Source organism: Anser anser (genome assembly GCF_964211835.1).
Source record: "Anser anser genome assembly, chromosome: 7".
Taxonomy (NCBI): Eukaryota; Metazoa; Chordata; class Aves; order Anseriformes; family Anatidae; genus Anser; species Anser anser.
Genome location: NC_139727.1, coordinates 39,330,443 through 39,353,093, shown reverse-complemented (window position 1 = coordinate 39,353,093; position 22,651 = coordinate 39,330,443). Strand labels below are relative to the sequence as shown.

The 22,651-nt window shown below is 38.0% G+C and overlaps 1 long non-coding RNA gene across 1 annotated transcript; it reads right to left on the bottom strand.

Annotated features, from left to right (window-relative positions):
• Positions 1 to 32: 32 nt before the first annotated feature.
• On the bottom strand, positions 33 to 17,690 carry LOC310902648. The gene is made up of 4 exons (XR_014586869.1): positions 16,364 to 17,690; positions 5,740 to 5,803; positions 3,147 to 3,317; positions 33 to 388 (listed from the first exon to the last, which is right to left on the bottom strand). It is a non-coding gene; the product is annotated as an uncharacterized lncRNA (long non-coding RNA).
• Positions 17,691 to 22,651: the final 4,961 nt, after the last annotated feature.

Below are 22,651 nucleotides of genomic sequence, written 5' to 3'. Positions count from 1 at the left end.
ACTGCTGTATAGAATAAAGTAATTTAAAGTGACAGTGGTCCTCTGAAAGGACTCTGTAGCCTGAAAATACTGTGTATCATCATGTCTTCATTTATTCTTTTCATATCTATTAAAAAAAATAAATATCATAGATAAAAGGGGGGCATTTATATTTAGGTTAACAATTCATTATGCATTTGTACTTGCAAAGGTCAAATATTTACAAATATTAGCAAACATGAAGCAATGCAGTGTGAATAAAAAACTTTTGTAGAAAGAGGGAAATGAGAGAACTTCAGGGACTTGCCCCATCTTCACACTGGCTTCCACGACAGCAGCTGATGTCTACTTACTCTTTCGCTCCTCAGAGCAGGACTGCTTTTTGCCAGGATTCCACTCTGCACAAGTCCTAAAACAGAAAATGAAAATGAAATGAAGGATGTGTTCACTTGCCCACCCTGACAAAAATACCTCTTTCTTCCCACTTTGCCAGAGTTATTATGCTGTTCGCAGAACCTACTCTTTTTCTAAATGGTCCTTTGCCCGAGGAACACAAATAGATCGGGCTCTTTATGAATTACCATACCCACTGTGACTATAGCTGATAGTCTTCAACCATTATTGACTTCTAAAAGCAAGGCTAGGGTGGGGACACTGCAACTATCATTCAATCCCTTGTTGCTGAAACAAAAATCCACCAGCAGAAATTCCATTTAGCAGGGATAAAAGATAGATAGCAGAAACTGTATTAGCAGTCCCATTCAGCTGCAGCTCTGGGTTTTCTCTTTCTCTGAACTCTAACCTATTCTGAACTGTAGACAAGGCACCTGGCACTTCCCCAGAGGAAGGAACACATCTCCGCTGAAGAACTTCTCATCCAGGCTTTGACCTGGATGAGCCAGACTTGGAACCAGGCTCTGAGGGTGCCTGGCTTTGCGGTGGAGCTCTCAGCTTTTTCCCAAAAGTAGTCCTGAAAGAAAAGCCTGCCGAGAATAAGCAAACTGATGTATTCATATGAGCAAATTACGTGCCCCTTGAACTAGTACACTCCCGAACATCACCAGTGTTACTCAGAAAAGCTAGAGATGCTTGTGAAAATAAATTAAGATAAGCTTGGGTCCACTTGAATCAAAGGTCAGGAAAGACTATATGCAATCAAAATATCATAAAGGAGACAAAAATAATAATAAAAGAGTTAATAACAATGACATGCATAGGCTTAGGACATTACAAACTACTAATTTTTCGGTGCTTTCTCTCTTTTTGCTGGGCACCTCAGAGGAAGCAGGGCATGAGACACTTTGTAATATATCTCTACATAAAGAGAGGTGAGATGGCAGCACACTTTGTTCTTATAGCAATGATTAAAAAATTACCTAGCAATATGCTTGCAACATACAAAAATCTCAAATGTAAATTTGGGTGTGAACCTAGAGCCTCTGGGTGACAAAGATGATTTACAGCCAGACAGAAATTTATATGACATATAGCTAGATATACAATATAAAGATATTAGATACAGCTACACCAGGCTCAGAAAAAAAGATGGCTACAGAGATTACAAGCAGTTAAGAATTATTGATACCCCTTTAGAAAATGGATAACCCTTCAAGCCACGTGATTCATTTCTTCACCACTTAAGTTCTAAGGAAGGGAGACCCACCATATGGATGTCCTATGTCTTGGCTCTCTGTTCCTTCTCTCTCCTGAATTCACTCGGGCAAAGACTTAAACTAGGGTTTCTACAAGTGAAGTACAAGGTATAACATCTGTCTGTAAGTCTGCAACAGGAATTTGGGAAAGAATGAAAGGTTCAGTTGATAGCCCAAGAAATCCGACACTTTCAGAATCAATAACGTGTGTCCTGTGCTGGGTTATCAAAATGATGTGGCCGGAGTACTGCCTGAGCCTCCCAGTGGTCCTGAAGATGATGAGAAAATAGGAAAGGAGACCTACAGCGGTGCCAGGGCCTGAGACGGGGAAACGGCGCTTGGCAGAAATCCTGGACTTGCCTCCTCCCGGGCTCAGATCTGCTGGCACTTGTACAGGGATGTGATGAGCAAAAGTTTCTGCTTTTGCAACATTTTCAGGATAGGGATTAAGAAACCATTCTGCAGGCAGGACTTACTAAGGGATGTTATGGAGACCCAGAAAGCAGAGAGTTTTAGGTTGAATTAAAAAAAAAACATATATATATACCAAGTTCACAGACTAATTGCATTCTAGCATCTAAGAAAACATATATTAGTTTATATCAAGGGAATCCCAAGGTGCATGGGTCAACCCTGTTCTTGGATCTCAGTCTCGCCCCTCAGCTGGAACCACGAGAGAGCAGGTAAACTTCACCGGTCTGGACTCACAGTTTGCAAAAGACATACGGATGTGTCTGGATGCGATGGCCTTGGTTTTGTGAAGAACTATTGTGAGGTGTTTTCAGGAAGTGAAGATACCAGAGACACTTTCTCGTGTTCCATGTATTGTGCAAGGCAGCTGGAACCGGCTTTCCAACTGAAGGCTCTGCATTGCTCTGACCGTTCCCCTACTTGCTCGTGACACTGCAAAACACTTTTTGACCCTTAAAAGTCAGAATATTTCCAAAACTAACCAGATTAAGTAAATCTGAAGACTTGAAAATGAGTCCAGACAAATCCTGTCTCTCCAACTTCTTTGCAAATTGATTGTTAGTAACCTACTAAGGCCGATACTTATGTAAAATAGCACTCTTCACTCTCCTGCCAGTCTCTTTGATATCATATTTAATTCCCTTTCTCTCTGGGAATATTTCTAAATATCTAAATATTCCTGCTTAGACTAAATGTCTAACTATTTCCTAGTGCATTCAAATCCCACTTTACCATTCACCACACAAGAAAAGTGCAAGAAAGTGCATTCTCTTCAGAGCAGAGGGAAATCTTGTCAACTCTTCCCATACTACAGGTGAAGAAAAAAAGAAACGTAGTCACCCTGCTCCCCAGTCCAGGAGAATTATGCTGAATTATCACTGAAGATAACCCTGAGACATGATGGCACTTGAGATACATGCAGTTTGCAAACATTTGATGGGTGGTTATAAAACCATCAGAACAGCTCAGTGTTGGAAGGACTGGTGGAAAGACCATTGCCTGCTCACCTGGAGAAGATGAACAAGAGCTCCCTGTGTGTCTTACCTGGTTACTTACTGAGGGACTTCTGTAGCCCAGACCTGCACTGGAATGGTAAGAGCAACTGTTCTGTTCGGAGCTCTGAAAGTCCTCTTGGCCATTGGTTTTTACAGACCCCTCAGACAAGTTCCCTGGCCTCAGCTGTACGAAACTTCTCGCCTGGGCTCACCTGAACCTCTGGGGAAGAAATATCTTGGAGGGTATTCTAAAAGAAACACCAAAACCTTCATCCAAACCTGAGAGAGTATATAGGAAGATCCTATTTGGTTCAGGTAATATTAAGGAAAAAGGCAAAAAGAAACTCTTTCTTGAAGATATATTGAGAATTTTTGATGACAGGAGTTAGAATAAGCCAAAAGTTCAATACTTAACGTCGAGCACTATTCCCCATTTAGGAATGTTATGATTTTCCCTCCATTTTCTGCAAGTTTAAAAAAAAAAAAAAAAGCCTGGATATTGGTGATGAAGGGTACGTCTATGTAGACCTTAATATGAAAAACGGAACACATTTTGTTTGAACATTACAGCCGTTGGCATCTGCTCAGCTGCTTATTAATTTTTAACCATACCTCTCTCTATGCCACATTCAGCCCACTTTCACTGAAGCCGACGGTGTTACCCCAGGGGTGAGTTTGCCCCACTGCAATGTGCTGCATGGTGGCCTCTGGTGACCAAACTAGCATCTTTCAGTTTCCAAGAAGGTGAGCAAAAGCCCTTTAAAGCTTGGTAGAAAAAAATAGAATAAAATAAAATCCTGCCAAATAGTAAAATTTGGCCATCATTATTGCTGACAGTGCTTTTCTTTTAGAAAGCAAACTTTGTTGTCAGCTAATTCGGGTTTCCAAAATTAGGTAAACTTCTATTCTGAAGTCTGTTAAACTACAAAGATCTCTCCTATGGTTTTCAGTCTGGGTTGACGCACAGGTATTATTACTGTTATTAATAATTTATGTTCATAACAAAATCCGACTTACATTTCTGTCACTTTGTATCAAAATTCAAGCCAATTTTCTACAGAAGTTGATACAACTTTGGAATTGCCAACTTTACTTAATGTGTCACAAATAGCATGGAAACAATAAGGTTCAAAGTATCAATGGGATATATGAAATATTCAACAAAAAGGTCAGAAATCCTGTTTCTAGATGCAGAAACTTCATGATTCTGATTTTCTGAATATGGGGAACAATTGTTGTTTGTTTTGTTTTGTTTTTATTTTTGTTTGAAAACATGTACAGGTGACCTGTGCAGGGCAGAATTACATGGGAGGAGACTATTAGAATTGTGCTGGAACTAATGGACTGACAGGGGCAGCTGGCAATCTTTATCCCATGATGCTAAATTGACAGGACTAAAAACAAAAAATTCTACTATAAAGTGGGAGATTATGAGAGAGAAATGAAAGTGCAGGAGATAAAATGTACATGTTGTTTGTAGGCTGATCCCAGTGAGACAAGGATTTCAGAATAATGGAAAGGAACTATAAATACTTGGCAATTCCTAATCTATTTTGATGTTAGTAGTGTGTAAATGCCTGCAACAACAAAGGACTTCTTGGACAAAAGAGAAAGGTGAGAGTCTAAGAAGAATCATATTTTACAATTTTGTAAGATTAAAAGTATTGTAGCAAATACCTCATTCACATTTAATTGCACCATCTTTTCTAAAGCCAAATCTACTGCAAATTCTCTTATACTTGTATCCATATGCTTCATAGTGAATCCTTGAAAAGTTTTTCCTCCCATTATAGTCTCTTTTTGAAATATACATCTGGGAAGAAGAGCGTGTTTTTTTTGTTTGTTTGTTTGTTTTTATCTGTTTGTTTTAACCTGACAAGAGTAAATGCTTCTAGTTGAGGCATTTATAGGCTCATTTTATTGTAAGAGGAAGTCAGCTTCACATACAATCTATATAAATCACACATTTAAGTATGTGTGTTTTTAATAAGTGTTCTTTAAGAACACAGATGAAATAAGATCAGCTCAATATTTCAAAAGCAAAATTATTAAAAGTTTTATTCTATTTCTGCCTAGACTGAGCATCTGCTTCGCTGGGTGATGGATGTCTCTTGGCATCAAGTACACATGAAGCTAAGGGAAAAAATGTCAGGAGAACAGTAATAAAATCTAAAGAAATGGTTCCAGAGTAATGTTTCTTTCTGCATATGTTTTTCTATCACTCCAACAATACCTCAAACAAATCAGAAAGCTTGTTTGAGTTTTTTCACTTCTAAGGCTTTGATTTTGTTACTTCTGTAACTTTGGGCTTTCATTGTTTGATTTTACTAGTAGTTTATAAAAGGACAGCTTTCATGTATGCTTATTGTATATTCAAAAATAATTAAACTGCTAATGGTCAGGTATTTACAAAATCACTTGCAGGAGACAATACAAATCAACTGCTGATGCCAGAAAATCTGAAGCAGTAAAAAGATGGGTCTTGGTACATGAAGGTTACTAGATAGATTACTTAAACTGCTGTTCCTAGAGTAATCTCATGTTATACTTTTCAAGATTTTTCCCTAGGAAAAGAACAAGACCTATTTATATTACTTCTCATTTACATTTTCAGCCTTCTTCATAGACAAATATTTACTTACCTGTCTTAACATGATTTCATTCTGAAAAGGCATTCGTATAAACCATTCAAATGAAGTCATGCTTCTGTATAAAAATAAGATAAATGTTTAAATTATGGGCAACCAGTTAAGCTCCAAACCAGAGCTGTGCAAGGTGCTGAGCATTTAACTGTCACTGACTTCGGTGGGTAGTAAAGGTGTCCAGAAACTTGCTCTTTCAACCACAAACCTTTTGTCTGCGTAGTAAAGCACCTATTAATTAAGTACATGACAGTTCATAATTCTACTTTAGAGAACTGGGAAAACAGATTTTTTTGTACTGATAACATGCAAAACCACTTCTTTATCAGCTGTTTTCTACCGCTACTGTACCTTTGTCAAACAGCAATGCATTGTTATTTGGTCATGAGTAATAATTCAGTTGCATTGCTTCCAGAGTACATTACACACTCAAATACGCATTGTGAGGAGGCACTAGAAAATAAACTTCCCTTTTGCATTCTTCAGCTTTGCATGCTAATTGTCACGCTCCTACAGCTGAGAAATTACATCAGCCATCGCAGCGCTGGAAACGCTCTTCCATGCTGTTTTGCCAGTACACTTCAGTCCTGCCCTTCTGCATCCCTGTTATTCCAGCCTTTGCCCTCTCTTGAGCAGACGCTGCCAATTGTGTTAAATTGGGTAGTGGTTTTGGAATTGAACAAATTGGGACTAGAAAAAGACCCCAAGCTCATTTTCAATTTTGTTCTGAGCTCCTATTTGAACTCAAGTAGTTAGGAAAGCAATAAATAGGCCAGGGCCATAGGGGAACAGCACTTGATGTACATTTGGGTCAGGGGCTACCACTAGGATTTCTTTAGAAATCCAGATGATATTATATTAAAAAAAAAAAAATCAAACCACAAAAAAGTTTTGTATGGAATATTTTGGCTAGTTACAGACACACTACTTCCATAGATACTACAATAACAGCAAAACCTCAAACGAGGTAAGAATAATATTTAGAACAAAGTTTATTTTACCCAGTTATTTACGCATAGTAAAGTTAGCTTCCCACATGTCTCATCTTCCATTTTAAAATTGTTATTCTACACAGTTTACAAATAATTACTATGAAAAGACAATAATTGTGGAGATTTTATGTTTAAATCTGTTTTTAATAAAATCTGTAGTTTAGTCTGTAATAAATCAATAACAGCTTAATAGCAAAATTTTAGTTTCTACTATTATTATACTATATATACCATACTATATACTATATAGTATAGTATATACTATACTATTATTATGTATATTATTATATATTATATATATACTTTAAACTACATTCATGATTATATTATCCAAGTTTCTTATAGCTGTATAATTAAGCAAGCACACTGATCCGTCTGCACTTTTTTGTTCTCCTGCCTTGTTATTTAGGTGATTATAAAGGAATATGGTGATGGAAAATAGGTTGTTTATTTTTAATGGAGACTTTATTATACTTGTTTAGAGTTTGGTGGGCTATTTAGCTCAAGTTTGCTATACTTTTCTAATGCAGAGCCTGTTCAGGATTTACGTTAGAATGGGCAAGCTTGAAGAAAAGATATTTGTGCTTAGAATGGAAGGTGATTATGTTTGCAGTGCAAACACACTCCCTGGATACTGGACACACAGTGACGTGTTTAGCTCACAGTGTGGCAATTTAGTGGATTTGCCCCCACAGAAATTTCCTCGTGAGATTTTCATCAACAGAATTAAAAATATAACTTTAATATCTTCAGCCGAAATTTTTGGAGCATCGAGATCAAGACTCTCAGTGTTACTATTATAGGCATATCCAGGTTATCACATGGGACAAAGTGCTCCATGAACTGATGCTATGCATTCTAGATGTGGGGTGATCGAAAGAATGGGATTTCTGTTTTAATTGTATCTTTGCTGAGATATTATAATCTCATTATTTTAGAGGGCTCTACTTGCTTCTTTTAAAGGCACTTTTAAGGATATGCATAATTAATAGTACACGAATTCTTTTATGTTCATTATTGTCATGACTTCTGAAGTAATGAAGGGGATATTTTACTATTCATACAAATAGTTTTGATTAGTGCAAACAACAAGCAATTGTTGTTTACCTCTCCTTCCTTCAGGTTTGGACAATGTTTATTAATGCTAATTTCTGAGTGAAAGAAAACAATGAAATAGTTCTTTTAATTTAATGAATTATCCAAATAAATGACCAAAGAATACAAATATATATATATACACATACATATACATTTGTGTATATATATATATACATACATATATATATATACACACATATCATGAAACACCCACCTTTGCTGGTATGGAGATAATGCCCTTTAGGGACACCCTGGTATATTTCACTAACCCTAAATTTACTTCCAGGGAGAATAAAATCCACAAAAATCTTCAAATTGTTTACACAATTTTCAGAGTGGTATGAATAGTAATTGGAGGTGATTATTCTAATTTTCTTTCAGATCCAATTTCTATCACTTTAGCAGTCAGAAGTTTACAGCCCTTTCAATGATACAGAATATGTTCACTGGATTAGAAATAAATTAGAAAAACAGTCTAGGAAAGAGGGATGACAAAGCTTAGAGCTATAATATGGAACATTCCAAGAGCAGAACATTTGGTTTAAAAAATGTAACTCTTACCAGTGATATGATACATGCTGGATTGCACAAAGGTTTGCCACTTTGGCGCAAAGGGAGAAAGTTGTCTGAAGACAGTAATAAGGGTACGTGAGCAAAATGCTCCAGTCAGTTCACACAACTAACCATAAATATCTGAATAAACCTCACAACCCTTGAAATAAATCTAAGTTGTCTGTTGAGGAATTGACTAAGCTTTCTTCAAAACGGGACACAGATTTGGAACAGCCTGTTAGTATCTGTATCAATATTATTTGTTGGTATCCAAAAAAGACAAAAGGGATTCTGAAAAAAATAAAGACCTCTTGTCCATACAGTGCCAGCTCCTGAGGCAGGTTGCTACTTTGGTCTTAGACCTGTGTACAATCCTTTTATCTAAATAGAAATGATATTCATTACATTAAATGCAGAAGAGCACTGGGTTATAAAATCCAGAATGTCTACTTACTGAAAGATCTTTCAGTCATGCTAACCACAGTGAAACAAAACTTCATGAAGTTGTTAAGTTACTTTTTGGTAAGAAGAGCATCTAAACAGAAATATATGACCTGGTTCTGGGTAGATCCTGAATGACATATAGATGTAAAAGAAAGCGTTTAGTGAATATGGAAATACCTCACTATTTGGTAATTAGTTATTACACATAACCTTCAGGTTTATGTGAACTGACTTCCACCAGCCATATACACCACCACAGCCCTCTCATAATCTCATCTTCAGCTAAGGTGAGAAAACTGGAGACTGGGGTAGGACAGACATCACAAGTGAATCTGATCTACAACAGCTCTAGCGCCGGTTTCATGCTTTGCCAAGATGGTGAATGAGGCAAGGAAACCCTTCCCTGTGCATGACAACATCGGGCAAGGCCAACAAAGTTGCAGTTCCAACTTGCAAGAAGTTTTGGCCGGGACTGGTAGCCAGCACATTGCATGCTCTGCACGATGCAAAGGTAGCACGTAAGCAGCAAAACCTTACCCTCCAGCCCCCAGGTTGATAACTTCTTCCTAGCAAGCAGCATGGCAGTAGAGAAACACCTGTAATGAGATCTGCTGTACAATTCATTTTTAATTAATAAATTAAAATAAAATAGTAGAACTAAAATACAATTAATAGAAATGAAATAGAAAGTTATGGAAATAAAGTTACTGGTTAAAGCAGAAATAGTTTGGAAGATCACACCTTCAGACAATTAAGAGCAAAAAGGATGCATTAAACATTTTAGAAAAGTACTCTTCCAGATCTAATAACAGCACAGAAACTTCTGGAGGAGAAAAGGAGAAATTAGACTTTTCTAAGTCTTGCTACAGCTGTTTTCTGCTCCTCTGCATATGGAATAAACGAACCTCTTCGTTTTCACTTAATCATCTTTTTATGCTTTAATTTAAGCTTCAGTGTCAGCCATTTAAAAAAAATGATAAAAATTCATAACTGTTAATCAATCTATCTTTTTTTGAACATGGACATTTGTTTGAAACTAATTTACTTGAAATCAGGTTATGTGACTGTAAACACTAAAACTGCATCTGTAACTGGCCTGTTCTCAATGCAGTTGAGTGACTGAGTGACTGATGCCACGTCAGAATTCAAATGAATTAAATGATTTCAGTTTAACAAATCATTGCCCAGAGTACCTACATGTAAATATTGTACAGCTGGTTACTCACTTTAATCTCTCAGTGACTTAGACAGAATTAGCTCTCATTATATCTCGAACTTGCTGTTTAAGCTGATTTCTAGTAAGGGCTACGTGGTCCTGAGCCATGTATTTTGCACATTGAAAAAGTCGTTCTGTCTTCATTCCCCGAGGCAAGTGTATTTCCTCTTTCCTTCCTGCTTCTCACAAGGGAACTGGTCTTTTCAAAATATTAAAAAAAAAAAAAAAAAACAACCTGGAAAAGGGTATCACTTTCCAAGATATTAAAAAGTTCTTAGCATTTGTAGTCTAATGACTTCTCTTAATTACCAGATCGGCTCTGTCAGATCCGCTCCTGGCTCTGTGTACATGTACAGGTATGAGAAAAGGCATGAAAAGGCAGAGAACAAACTAATAAACACCAACCCCACAACCATGTATTTCAGGATCAGAATTTCAGAATTTAGCATAAGCCAGGATCTGAGGCAAGGTGGGGATATGCTCTGCTAAGGTAACAAAGCAGCTTGAGCTTTTTTTTTTTTTTTTTTTTTTTTTTTTTTACACAACAGCAACATTTAACCTGGCGTTTTAAAAGATGATACTCACAAATACGGTTAAGTCATGTATTCAATTCTGCCCAACTACTGGTGTGAAATTTTAATCAAAAAACTAGAGAGCTCATTCAAAAAAGAAATTAGTGAAAAAACTTTGGTCGTCTCTCATCAGTGAAAACTGATTTAGTTATGCAAATTACTGCTATGAATATTAAACCACTGATGAAAGGTTTTTAATGAAGGGATCTTTTGTTTTGGAAATGCAAGGGTATATGCTTTAATTTCTTGCTAATTTACTGTTCTTTGATAATGTTCGCATTTTCCCCAAAGTGACTTCACTGATGGGTTTAATACTGTGAATAGAACTACAGGCCAACAATACTGGTTTTGACAAGCCTTCCCCTGTGTAACTATAGATCATGATTTGCAGCCCCTTATGCACAATTCTATTAGGGTGAATTTTGTCTACAGGGCTTTCCATGAAATGAATTCTCATTTTAATGTTAGCCTCCTGCAGTTTTTAATTTTTAATCTGTAATATGAAATTGCAAATTTTACAAACATCATTTGAAAAAGCCACTAGGACAGAACCGAATGCCAAAGTTTACATATTGCCTAATTAGACTGTTATGAGAAGCAGCTTATCAATGTCAAGCCAAAGATCATCAAAAAATCCAATTACTAATTTGAAAAACACATATATTTATAGGTTCATTTTGTTTAATTTGCATCCGATTAGCTTAATAATTGTTTAAAAATTGTATTAAGGTTAATAATTTTGGTTCCGTTCTCAACACACCTGGGCTGTGAAAGCAGTTTAGCAAATTAGTCCGCTACCCTGCCCAAAAGAAAGCTCAGTTGCAATCTATTCCATCATAAAGCCCAGAGAATTCATTGCTCAGATGACAAGGCAATTTTAGGTACGAAAAGACGTTAGATCCACTTACTGACTGTTTCTCTTCACAGCTGTATTAGTGGCCAAGTGCTAAGAAAGGGAGCGCTCGTTCTGGGGGGGCACTTTGAACCTTTCCGAGGTAGGCCCCTCGTCCTGCAGCACGGCGCCTCGTACAGGACAGCCGAGGTCTGCCTCGCTAGCCTAGCACAGCACAGGAGGATTTGGACTCTTAAAAGTTGGAAATAAAAGCGGCAACGCAGCTTGCAACGAGCTCTAAGGGTTCTGTTTGCTTTTTCCAAACTGTAAGGGAAACTTTAAAAGCACACTTTTATAGTTACAGTGATGAATAGGTGTGTGAAATAGATGGCCCCCTCAACGTTACTTAATGACTTCAATTCACGTGAAAGGTTCACCCCACTGCCATTCCTCCTTCGTTCCGTCTTCCCGGTGAGGCCAGCAGCGTCCCGAGAGCACACAGAAGTGAGCCCAAAGGGAATCGCCGAGTCCGGAGGCAAAAGGTGCCTACGGAGCCAGGCCGGGAGCTGGGCCGGGGTGAGCTCCGTCGGGTGGCAGGACCGGGCCCATTTCCACTGCGGCGGACGAGCAGCCTTCGCCCTGAAACTCAAAAGTCAAACTCTGGCGGTGACTTCCTTTATTAAAATGGGAGCGTGGTTGAGAGGGGCCATCTCTTGCCTGGGGATGCCAGTCTTTCCCTGTAGTTAATGGAAAGAAGGAGGCTTCTCTAGAGGGCGAAGGCGAGCTGAAACCTCAGCTGGAGTGCCCTGGAGGTAGTGCTGTGTCTCCGCTGACTACACAGGGATCTTGGGAGGCAGGTCTCTGGGTGATCAAATTAGTCTTTGTGTCTGCCTCATTCCCTAATTGTCATTAGATATACCAACCAGCGAACAATGTACGGCATAACAAAGGAGGCACACGTATAAAAAGGAGAAGAATTAGCCTGCGCTAATTGGTGGGCCTGACTTTGCTGATAGGAACCGTGCTGTTACGAGGAGGGCTAGGAAGTAATTCACAAACTCTAAAAGACACCTCAGAACACAGTAGTAAAATGATTTTATCTTGGTAATTTGACAGACTAGAACATAATAAGAGAACATATTAAAGTTTTTTTGTTTGTGTGTTTTAACCTGGTCCAGCTACCAGGTCAGATTGCTAGAAGTCTCAGCTGTAGCTGTAAATTTAGTTGAAGGTTTTGGCTTGAAACTTGTTCTCAGTGGGTCCAACTAAAGTGAATTTGGCCCTCCTCTTACATGCGATTTCTGACAAAATGATCTGTCTGACCCTCCCACAGGGCGTTACCATTGGCCTTTATTTAAAAATAGGTCATTCAGAGCTTTATGAACATATGCAAAATATTAATTACAAAATTCACACAACTGGCACATTTGGTTAGCTTGTGGAATATCTCTCTCAAAGAAAACCAAAAATTTACAACAGTGTGCTTTGCCTTACTTTGCCTTAGTAAATGTGCTTTTAGGTGGTTAAGAAGACCACAATTTTTAAATAAAAATTACAGCTCTAATTAATTGATTTTTAGGATTTTTTTTTTTGACCTTTTAAGGGCAAGGATACCTTTTTTTTCTTTTTTCTTTTTTTTTCCCCTGGTATTCAAAGAGAATTCATAACGTTGAGTTACGAATACCAGTATTCTGGCATTCATAAAGAGGTAGATGCAACTTCCTCCGAAACTAAAAAAAACAAGTTCGTGAGCTCATTTCTAAGCCATACAGTAGCCATTTAGATTTCCTTCTATTCTTTCATAACTATCCAGGAGCCTGGTAAAGGCTCTTAAATGCAGAAAATCCCAATTTCCACTCCGCTCCACGAGCACTTCTTTAACTATGCCTTTTGCTCCAAAATACAATCCTCTCACTGAAGGAAATAATACAGAGGAACTGAAATACAGAAGTTAAACATTAACTTTTTTGTTTTGTTTTTCCTTTTTAGAAAAAAAAAAATATTTGAATATACTCTTCAGAGAGTATATGTGGCATATACTGTGCAGTCCTTTCATCTCCCACTCTCAGTGGCAAAAGATGCATTTCTGGAAACGGCACACAAGTTTTATGGTTAATGAAATAGTTTATTGCACCATTATTGTTAAGAAGTTTTCTTGCAATGGAAAAGCATTCAGGTGCACACTAAAACAACACCAATCCCACAAAATATTGTGTTGCATTCAAACTTGATTAAACTTCTCTTTCGAAGTACTGTTGCATCACAGTTCAGTGAGGCCAAATCTCTCCTAATGCTTGGACACTTGCGATAAAGGATTTGTGTCAGGAACAAGTTTTAAAGTGCTGTTCTGAAATCGGAATAGTTCTAGACAGAGGTATTCAACTACCTGCTAGGGATAGGTGCTCAAATTAACCATAAGAAGGTACTTGTATCTACCCTGAGTACCATAAACAGCTATCAGGTGACCCGATATACCTGACAGTTAAAATTCTACTTGGATTTTCATCACCTTTTTAATTCCACGAAAGGAAAGGTTACTTCATGAGATCTTCTTCCAGTGTATTGCCTCCCCAAATTTGAGTCTTTCAAGTACACATACAAGTGCAAGTCACAGGCTTTTTTTTTTTTCTTTTTTTTTTTTTTTAGAAAAAAAGGGTGCAAGTCCCACCTGTCTCTGTTGTTGTTGTTGTTTTGTTTGATTTCTTTTGTTTTTCTTCCTCTGCTGAGGACAAGGCATAAATTATATCCAAAAGAAGCAAGAAAGGAAGCTGAAAGAAGAATCTATGGAGACAACATCCTCCTCAAAGATCATCAATTACCTGATATCTTTTAATCTTTGAGAATTGGCTCCATCAGATCTCAGCCTTTGGGAAATTATCAAACCTGACAGTGTTTACAACTCAGCATCAAGGTTAACAACTACAATCACACTGTTCTCTCAAAATAGCATTGCACCTTAGTGTCAAGTCAGGAGAGGAATGCCACGGAAAGATACAAATTAAAAGGTGGAAAATTCAAACCAATACAGGTTTTCTTGTAATTAAGCAGAAGATCTTGCTGCCAAGAAACTTTTTTGAGCTATGAACTCACAGTATTCAGAAAGGATATTGGATATGAAAGAGGAAGTCAAGAATAAATGACATATCTATACATAAACTATATCATTGATTACAATACAGGTTTGAAACATTAAAATCCAATGTTGTCAGGATTTTTTCTTTTTTGAAGTCTTTTAAACTCTCCACGACAATCAGGTTGCTTTATTAACCTTATTTATGCAATGAAATTAGAAAGTCCTTATATTTTTAATAAGTGTGGAGATAAGTTTACAATATAGGCTTACAGTTTACACGTCCCAGAGTGAACCAATGTAGGCCAGTGACGACCAACAGCCCAGCAGCCAAAATGTCATTAAAGGCTGTTCAAACCAACGCTCCAAGAAAAATAGGACAAAGTCGCCTGCTGAAATGTTACTAAGTCAGCTATCTCTATTGAAAATAAGGCCAAAAATACTTATTTCTTCTTTAGTACTGGTTCAAGATTGCTTAGAAAATATGAATACTGAGTTAACTAAAAGCCTTGCAGTGAATATTTTTGTGACCAGTTTTAAAAAAGTGTGACCAAGCTCTTAAACACAAAAACAAACAAAAACTATTTCGACTGCATATTTATTATCTTACTGTATCCATGTTAAATATTACTCAAAATTTCATTTAAAAACCTTTGTAGAGAGTATATATTATACCATTACTGAAAATTTTATTATCTTATCATACTTGCAGGTATTTATCGAATGTTCTTGTTTCTTTTGGACAGAAAAAAATATGTATGTTTTTGCCTTTCAAATATAATTTTCAAATATATTGAACGAAAAAAAAAAGTCTGATGCACTGTCAGGCACCACAATTTCTTACACTTCTTCCTCATTTGGTCTAAAGCAAACAGTCTGCTGATCAAAAGAAAGGAAACTATGATATTCTTTCTTATTTTTATTTTACCTGGCCATGGATATTCACCACCACTCTTCACCAATGTTATTTAGTAGTCATTCTCTACTGTTCTACTGTCTAAATATCTCTCTTCTCCTTAAAATATATTCATAAATGTAAAAATATATAGACACATATAGAGAAAACTATAAATCCAAATAAAGTCATGAGTAACTGTAAGCATAGTTTTAGGAATCCCTGAAAGCTACATTTATTATTTAAAAAAAAAAATCAGAATTAAAGTCAACTTTATGTACTATTGTCAAACAAAAGCTTTCTAGGGCAAGGCATTAAAAGCAGTGAGGCATATATAGAAACTTAATTACATTCTTTCAAAATCCATCATCAAAACATCCTAGTTCAATGGACAAGTAATACATTATGCGGGGTACAAAAGTTTTACTGCAAATAAAGACATTATGGTGACATCTGCCTTTAACACCTCCTTATATTAAAAATTACATACACTTCCAATGCTAAGGATGAGCTGTTTCTCCATCTTACGTTTTCAGTTTATGCCTCTTGAAAAATATAGAGATGTTTCTTTAAATGAAAGCCAAACAGTGTTTGTTAAAAAAAAAATAAATAAAGTCTTTGCTACGATCACTTACACCTGGGGACAGAAGAAGACACTGTAAAGTCACATCCCAAAGGTAAATAAATCAAGGTAGTGATAGAGTTATAAATATCTCCACATAGGATATTTTACAATTTATATTGAAAATAAGCATTACAGCATTTCTGAGCTTCTCTTAAATTATTTTTGTGTCACTTTCTTTCAGAAGTTCTGCATAGGTACCCTCATTTTTCCCTTGAATATTTACCTAGCATAAGACTCAGAATATTTTAGCATGAGACTCAGACCATTTTAGAAGATATTTTAGTGTAATAAAAGAATTGCAATTTGCATTCTTTAAGGACACCACTACCTTTTGGGGTTCATTTTGCCACGGAGTTTCATTAGAAAAGAAGCAGTTGCAAATCCTTTACCTGATTCCTGTGCCTGCCCAGCTGATTTCACCTTTTATAGGCATGAGCAAAAGAGGGTCATTCAGAAAAAATCAAAAAGCCTACCAGAAACACATTAAATGAGGCAGAATGAAATAGAAGTAGGGCAGTTTGGGAATTATTGTCAGCTGTGTTGCAGCTCTGAAGGGCTCTTTCAAGCTCGGCATTTAACATAGGCAAAAATATTTGGCTTCTGGTAGTGTTTATAGCCCAAAGGGTATCTATTTGACAATATCAAAGTCGATGAAAATTCCTGGAAGGAGCTGAGTGTAGGTGTACACTCAGGAGATGTCAAATGACACAAGACATGGGATGACCACCACACATTCATATTTGCCATCAAAATGTTTGAGAGAAAAGTTACCTTAATTTGAAACTCCTAGCTATGCTTGAGAACAAATTGCAAGTTATTTATATGGACTATGTTACAGAAAATAATTCTATGTCTTGCATTTTTCCTTGTTGCACCCTGACTGTGAGGCTCATGAGATGAAGGCTGTCCACCTTCTGCCCACCTGAACTACCGTAATGGTACGGATCTGGTCGACACGCCACTGTTTGTCTGGGGATGGATACCATTTTTTCTTTACTCATGTTTAGCTTGTACTAAATATTAATATAAAAGTAGCAAATGAATTAATTCACTGCCACACAGATATTAAATGTATATCAAGTATTAATTATGCATTTAGTATGTTCACAAATTGGGAACTCAGCTCTAAAAGCTCCCTTTTTATTCAGCTAGAAAACAAAGTGCTAAAATAGCTCAAACCCTGGGATCCAGTCCATAGATATAACCCGTCTAAATTTGAATTTAATGTTGAGCATCATTTTCATTGAAGGTGGTCTTGACATAGGAACGCATAACCCTTATTTAACTGTTTTCTCCCTGTGCTCACATTCACATCAACTCACAGCAATTTTCTAAGAACTGCTTAAGGTTCATAAACTCAAGACTTAATTCAGGAACCAGGTTCTGGCACTTTGCCCCCAGGTTTGCAGAGAGCACCTAGCTGGCTTGGGAAATGCTGCTGCTCCCTGGACAAGTCTAGGCAGAATCTGGCCAGAAAGCAACATTTCCTCCCTCTGATTACTGATCGATTACTTAACTAACTGTAAAAAAATAATTATCATACTAGGAAGGAATTGTTCTCTATATATTGGCAAGGCAGAATTCAAACTTCCTTCTACACTGAAAAATATATTTAAAATAAGTGTATAACTTTGATAACTTTCTATGCATACTTTACATAGACATAGAAAATGAAAGAATTTAAGGGATTTGATGCTGACAGTAGGTTTGAAATGAATGAATAATAGTGCAGTGATCACAGTCTCCATTAAAAAAAAAAAAAAGCATTCTAAGGATGTGTAGCATCAGTGAAGTGCACCACATTTAATAATGAATTAAATATATTATTAAAATACGAATCACACCAGAATAGCTCACTATTACCATTAAAAAAGAAGACAAATAGGGTGGATTCTTTAAAATTATGGCAATGGTGGTCGGAGAATGACAGGCAATCACCAGTCTCAAACTTCCTTAATCACCCAACTTCAGCAGTTCGCTTTGCTGCAACAAAGTAGATTTAACTTATACCAACTGCATCCTTCAGAGACACAAGACTAATGCCCAGAAATGGTCAGAAATGATATTGCTATTGAGTTCTTCACCAAGAAAACGACAACCTCCACTTCCTGACTTTATTTTATGCTCCATAAAATAGAAACCCAAAAGGAAGAAGAACTTTAGAATAGTTAGGTTTCTGAGGAATCAATCAGGCTCACCTTTACTGAGAGAAAAAGTTCATTGCTACACTTTCTGTACCATTTTTTCTATTTTTAAGCTCATGTTGGCACGCTACCAACAATGATGAAGTGTCATTACAGAACACAGAGACAAGGTAATTTGAAATTCTTGTAAGGGAGAAATTTTTCTAGAGCAAACAGAAGTGTTCGGCTGTATTTCTCGACAACATTATAAAGTTTGCATATGTGATGATGCAGTGGAGATTTTCATTGTAGGTGTGATGATAGGACTTTGTTTTCCCTCTGAGATTCTACAACTAAAGTAGGGTTTTTTTTTTGTTTGTTTTTTCCCCATTCTATGTTAAACAGGTGTGTAATTTACCCCAAACCACTGTTGCTATTCCTCCCCAAAATGATGTGAATAGGCTGCTGAACTTTAAATCCTGTTAAAATACGTGTATATATATATATATGTTTACTAGTTTTGAAGAGAAAAACTTCAAAACACATCAGGCACACCAAATACTTCAGTTTAAAATCCTGTTTAAAACGTTTAACGTGACCTGTGGAATTACGGGATCTGACAGTCACAGATGACTCTACATGAAAGTCACAGATGGTGCCTTAAATACCTGACAGGAGCACGGCACGCTTTCTGATAGGGTCAGTTAGGACACGACTGGTTTTTAGAATTTGTTTCTTAGCAAGGACAAAACTAACAATCATTTTTAGAAGGGAATTCCTTGCAGTGCCCGAAAAAGCCATTAGGACCTCTTTTGGTAAGCAAGGCCTCTTTTTCTGTAGTATCTCAGCATACAGAGTCAGCTGCTCTTTATGGACTATTATTTACTTATTAATTAGATATTTCAAGTCAATTTACTTAGTCTGGGCATTAGCTGCTCAACAGAAAACAAACACAAAGCAGTTACTTGCCTGTGGATCGCAGCCCCAATTAATAAGCCCGAGTGGCTGCACGGGGAGCGAGCTCAGGCACCGCGTGGCAGTGGGGCTAAGCACAGTCCCAGCCTGGATTCTAGCACGCTTCGTTAGCCCTGGCTCATCAGCAGACCCGTGCTGACCACAGCCGAAGCGGTGGGATGTGTGTTACCGTAACGCGCGGAACTTCTCAACATAAGCCCGCAGAACGGAGGATGGGTGGAGAGAAGCAGCTCAGCTCCGAGCACAGGCTGAAAAGCACCGGGTCTTCAGTACGGATCGGTCAGGTCCAGCCGACACCGAGCAGGCTACAGCGTCCAGGCTCTGGTGTTTTTTCCATTATCTAAAGTATCCCCAAACTCCATTACCCCAGTGACAGGGATTACAAGTTCCCTCTGTAGGGAAGCACCAAATCCAGTAGCTTGGCTAATCAAGAACAGTACAGCAATTTCTCATCTATCTGCCCCAAAATTGGAGTATCGTGGCAGGCTTAGATGAAAACGTAGCTGAGACTTCACGTATTCTAGCATTGCTCTGAAATACCTACTGCAATGGAAAGCTGCTGGTCTTTATCTTCCTGTGCACTGGATGCGTGCCATATGCAGGTGTATCAAGTAAAATATTGCAAGCCTATCTTTCTAACATGGAAAAGCAACTGAAAGAGTTCTTCTACAACGAATAAAGACATAAGCTACTTAAATCCAAATCAAGATGCCACTTTCCTGTTTTCTTTTGTATGAGGAAGTATTTGCCTGTTTTTCCGGAATCCCAGACTGTCTACTTTCAGGAAAGGAGCAATTGTACTTGTTAACACCATTTTTCACCTTAAGGAGCTTGAACGGGGATAAAACATGGACATTTGCATTTGGTGGAATGGGGAGCAAAAAGGATGAAACACCAGCACCCACTAATGAATAAAAAACCTGAAATGTTTCTGCTGCTAGCTCAGGTGCAATGTAAAAATCATTGTGTATCCAGGATAACTCAGTGTCACAAGTAAAAGACAGCCCTCTACGCTATGAAGTCAACAAATCTCAGCCCCTGGTTCAAGGAGATCTTTTCCTGTACCGTCACCTCGTGCTCACGGATTCATAATCTCTAGCGAGAAGGCACAGGTTGGGGTATATTGAAACACCGCTGCTCCAGAAGCAGTTTTTCATCCATTTGCTGTGACCCACACAGATCCCCAGCACTTGGAAACCAGGATTATTTCTTAAAAAATTAACTTGGTCATGAGATCTAGCTCATTGCAGTGTGCCAGGTGTTATGAAAGATGATTTGCTCCTAGTGGTGCTATCTAGTTAAGGGCGTTCTCTCAGTTCTTTTGCAATAGCTTGTGAAAAGGAGCTGAGAATCCCCCCTCCAGCTTCTTTCAAGAATTTTGTTTGAAAAAATAAATAAATAAATACTGCCCTGTTAGGAAAGCCTTAAGCAGGTTTTATACAGAGACTAGAGCAACATCGATGCAGCAGAATGTATGCAGCAATGTATGATAAGTGTCTAGTTTGCACAACCTGTGACACTCAACAAACATGCCCGTGTGCTCGTCTCGTTGACAAGCTCTCCACTTTGCACAACTCAGCACAAATAGGCCAATATGCCCTCTTACATCCTAATTGCAGCTAACAAATGAAAAACAAAGCAGCTCCTTCACTGCAGCGATGGAAATTTCGCTAGTATTCTCTCTCTACCCACATAACTCAGTGCCTGTGCTCAAGGCTTACATCTCCTCTGGTATGGAAGCCTCCTCACCATTGAACACGTACTAGCTAAATTAGGGAAGATGGTATGATGCCTTATCATTAAGGCTGTGTGTTATGCAATTCAAGTGGAGCATTTGCTCACAGAGCAAGAGATCAGCCCTGTTTCCTCTTATTCTGAAAAAAAATAAAAAATTGGGGGTCTGCCTTAGGACTTCGATTTATTGTTAGAAATTACTGCCTTAAATAACTATAGGAAGATACTGAAGACTGAAAAGATGACAGAGAGCAACTTAGAGATACTTGCTTCTCTTACATAGCTGCGAGAACACAAAATTTACAGATGGGAGCACAGAAAACTGGAGGGCTGTGGAGCTCACTTGGAAGGGTACTTACATCAAGAGATTCAAGAGGTTAAAGCACTACTGTTATTTCCTTTCTACCCACGTTTCATAGGGAAAGCTACCGAGCTGAATTAGGAGAGCTTGTTGTAACCTTGCAACCAGGGCAGGCAATAGGAAAAACTGCTTGTGGCTCAGTGAAACAAAGGAGGAAACTAAGCAGCGGTTGTGTGGAAATGTGAGGTGCTCGGCCCAAGTGTTCACTGAGATGGATCAAGTGGTGGGCAGGACACCACAAATGCACGTGATGTCTTCAGGTGGAGAACACCAAGACAACTGAGGGTGCTCCAAACATCCTCTGCAACTCCAGACACGCAGATTAAAACATTGGCATTTCTGTAAACCTAGCACAGCAGTGCCCTCCAACCCATTTACCTTGGTGCTACATTCAGCATTGCACTTCAGTGTTGTCATTCATTACTGGGTACTAACAGCTCTTCCCTTCTGGCCATCTTCTGCAAAAAAACTCCAGCTAGTAGACAACTATGCTGTTTTCCCTAAATAGCAGGCCAAATACTAGGAAAAACAGGGCAAGCTGTGATATGATGCTAACAAAATATTCCTTTTAGCATAACTTTGAAATAACAGCATGGCATAAACTGCAACAGTGTCTGCAATACTTAGGGTCAGGTTTTTTTAAGCCTCATAATGTACATGATAGTGGTAATGGGGTTCTGACAAATTGAGCCAATGCACATCAACTTCAAGGGGTTACAAATGCCAAGCTACTTTGTCCTGTTTCTCTTGTGAATCTGTTGGTGGCTATCACCGGGTTTCTCTGGAAAACAACCAAACCAAACAAACCAACCAACCAACAGGGATACTTCTAAGTAGTGGCCAGCAGGGGCTGATACAGGATTAGGTTCACGAAGATGGCTTTGTGAAGTCTCTGTTTTGCAGTTAAGTAGACCTAGAGCCATAAACAAAGCATGAGAAAATGAGTAGAGTGCAAGGAAACTGGAGAAGTTGTTCAACATGCAAGGACTTCGTACAGATCCAGTAAAACTGGTAAAATTCTGAAAAACTCCAGGATTACTAGTCTAGACCTACTGCTTCAGTTGTAGCTTCATGCTTCTTGTCTCAGCAACATCACCTGGAGTTTGGGATGATCATAACTCCTGCACCACAGACAAGAATAAACATTTTGGGCGAAGATGCTCCTCTCATTTCAGAGGCTGAAACCTAAGCTGGTGGAAGCAACCCCTCACTCCTCTTGTGGTAATACTTGAAAAAACAGATTTCACAAATCAGAACTTGCCCAAATAGCCATTTGTCATCCCCAAAAGAAGTCCTAAGAAGAATGTCAGAACATAAACTCTATCTGTCCTTCCACAAAAATCTGTAACTCCTCATATAAAAATGCAGGTTCTTAACTGTGATCTTAAAAATGCAGTTAGATACCTGAGCTGAGTTTTCTTTC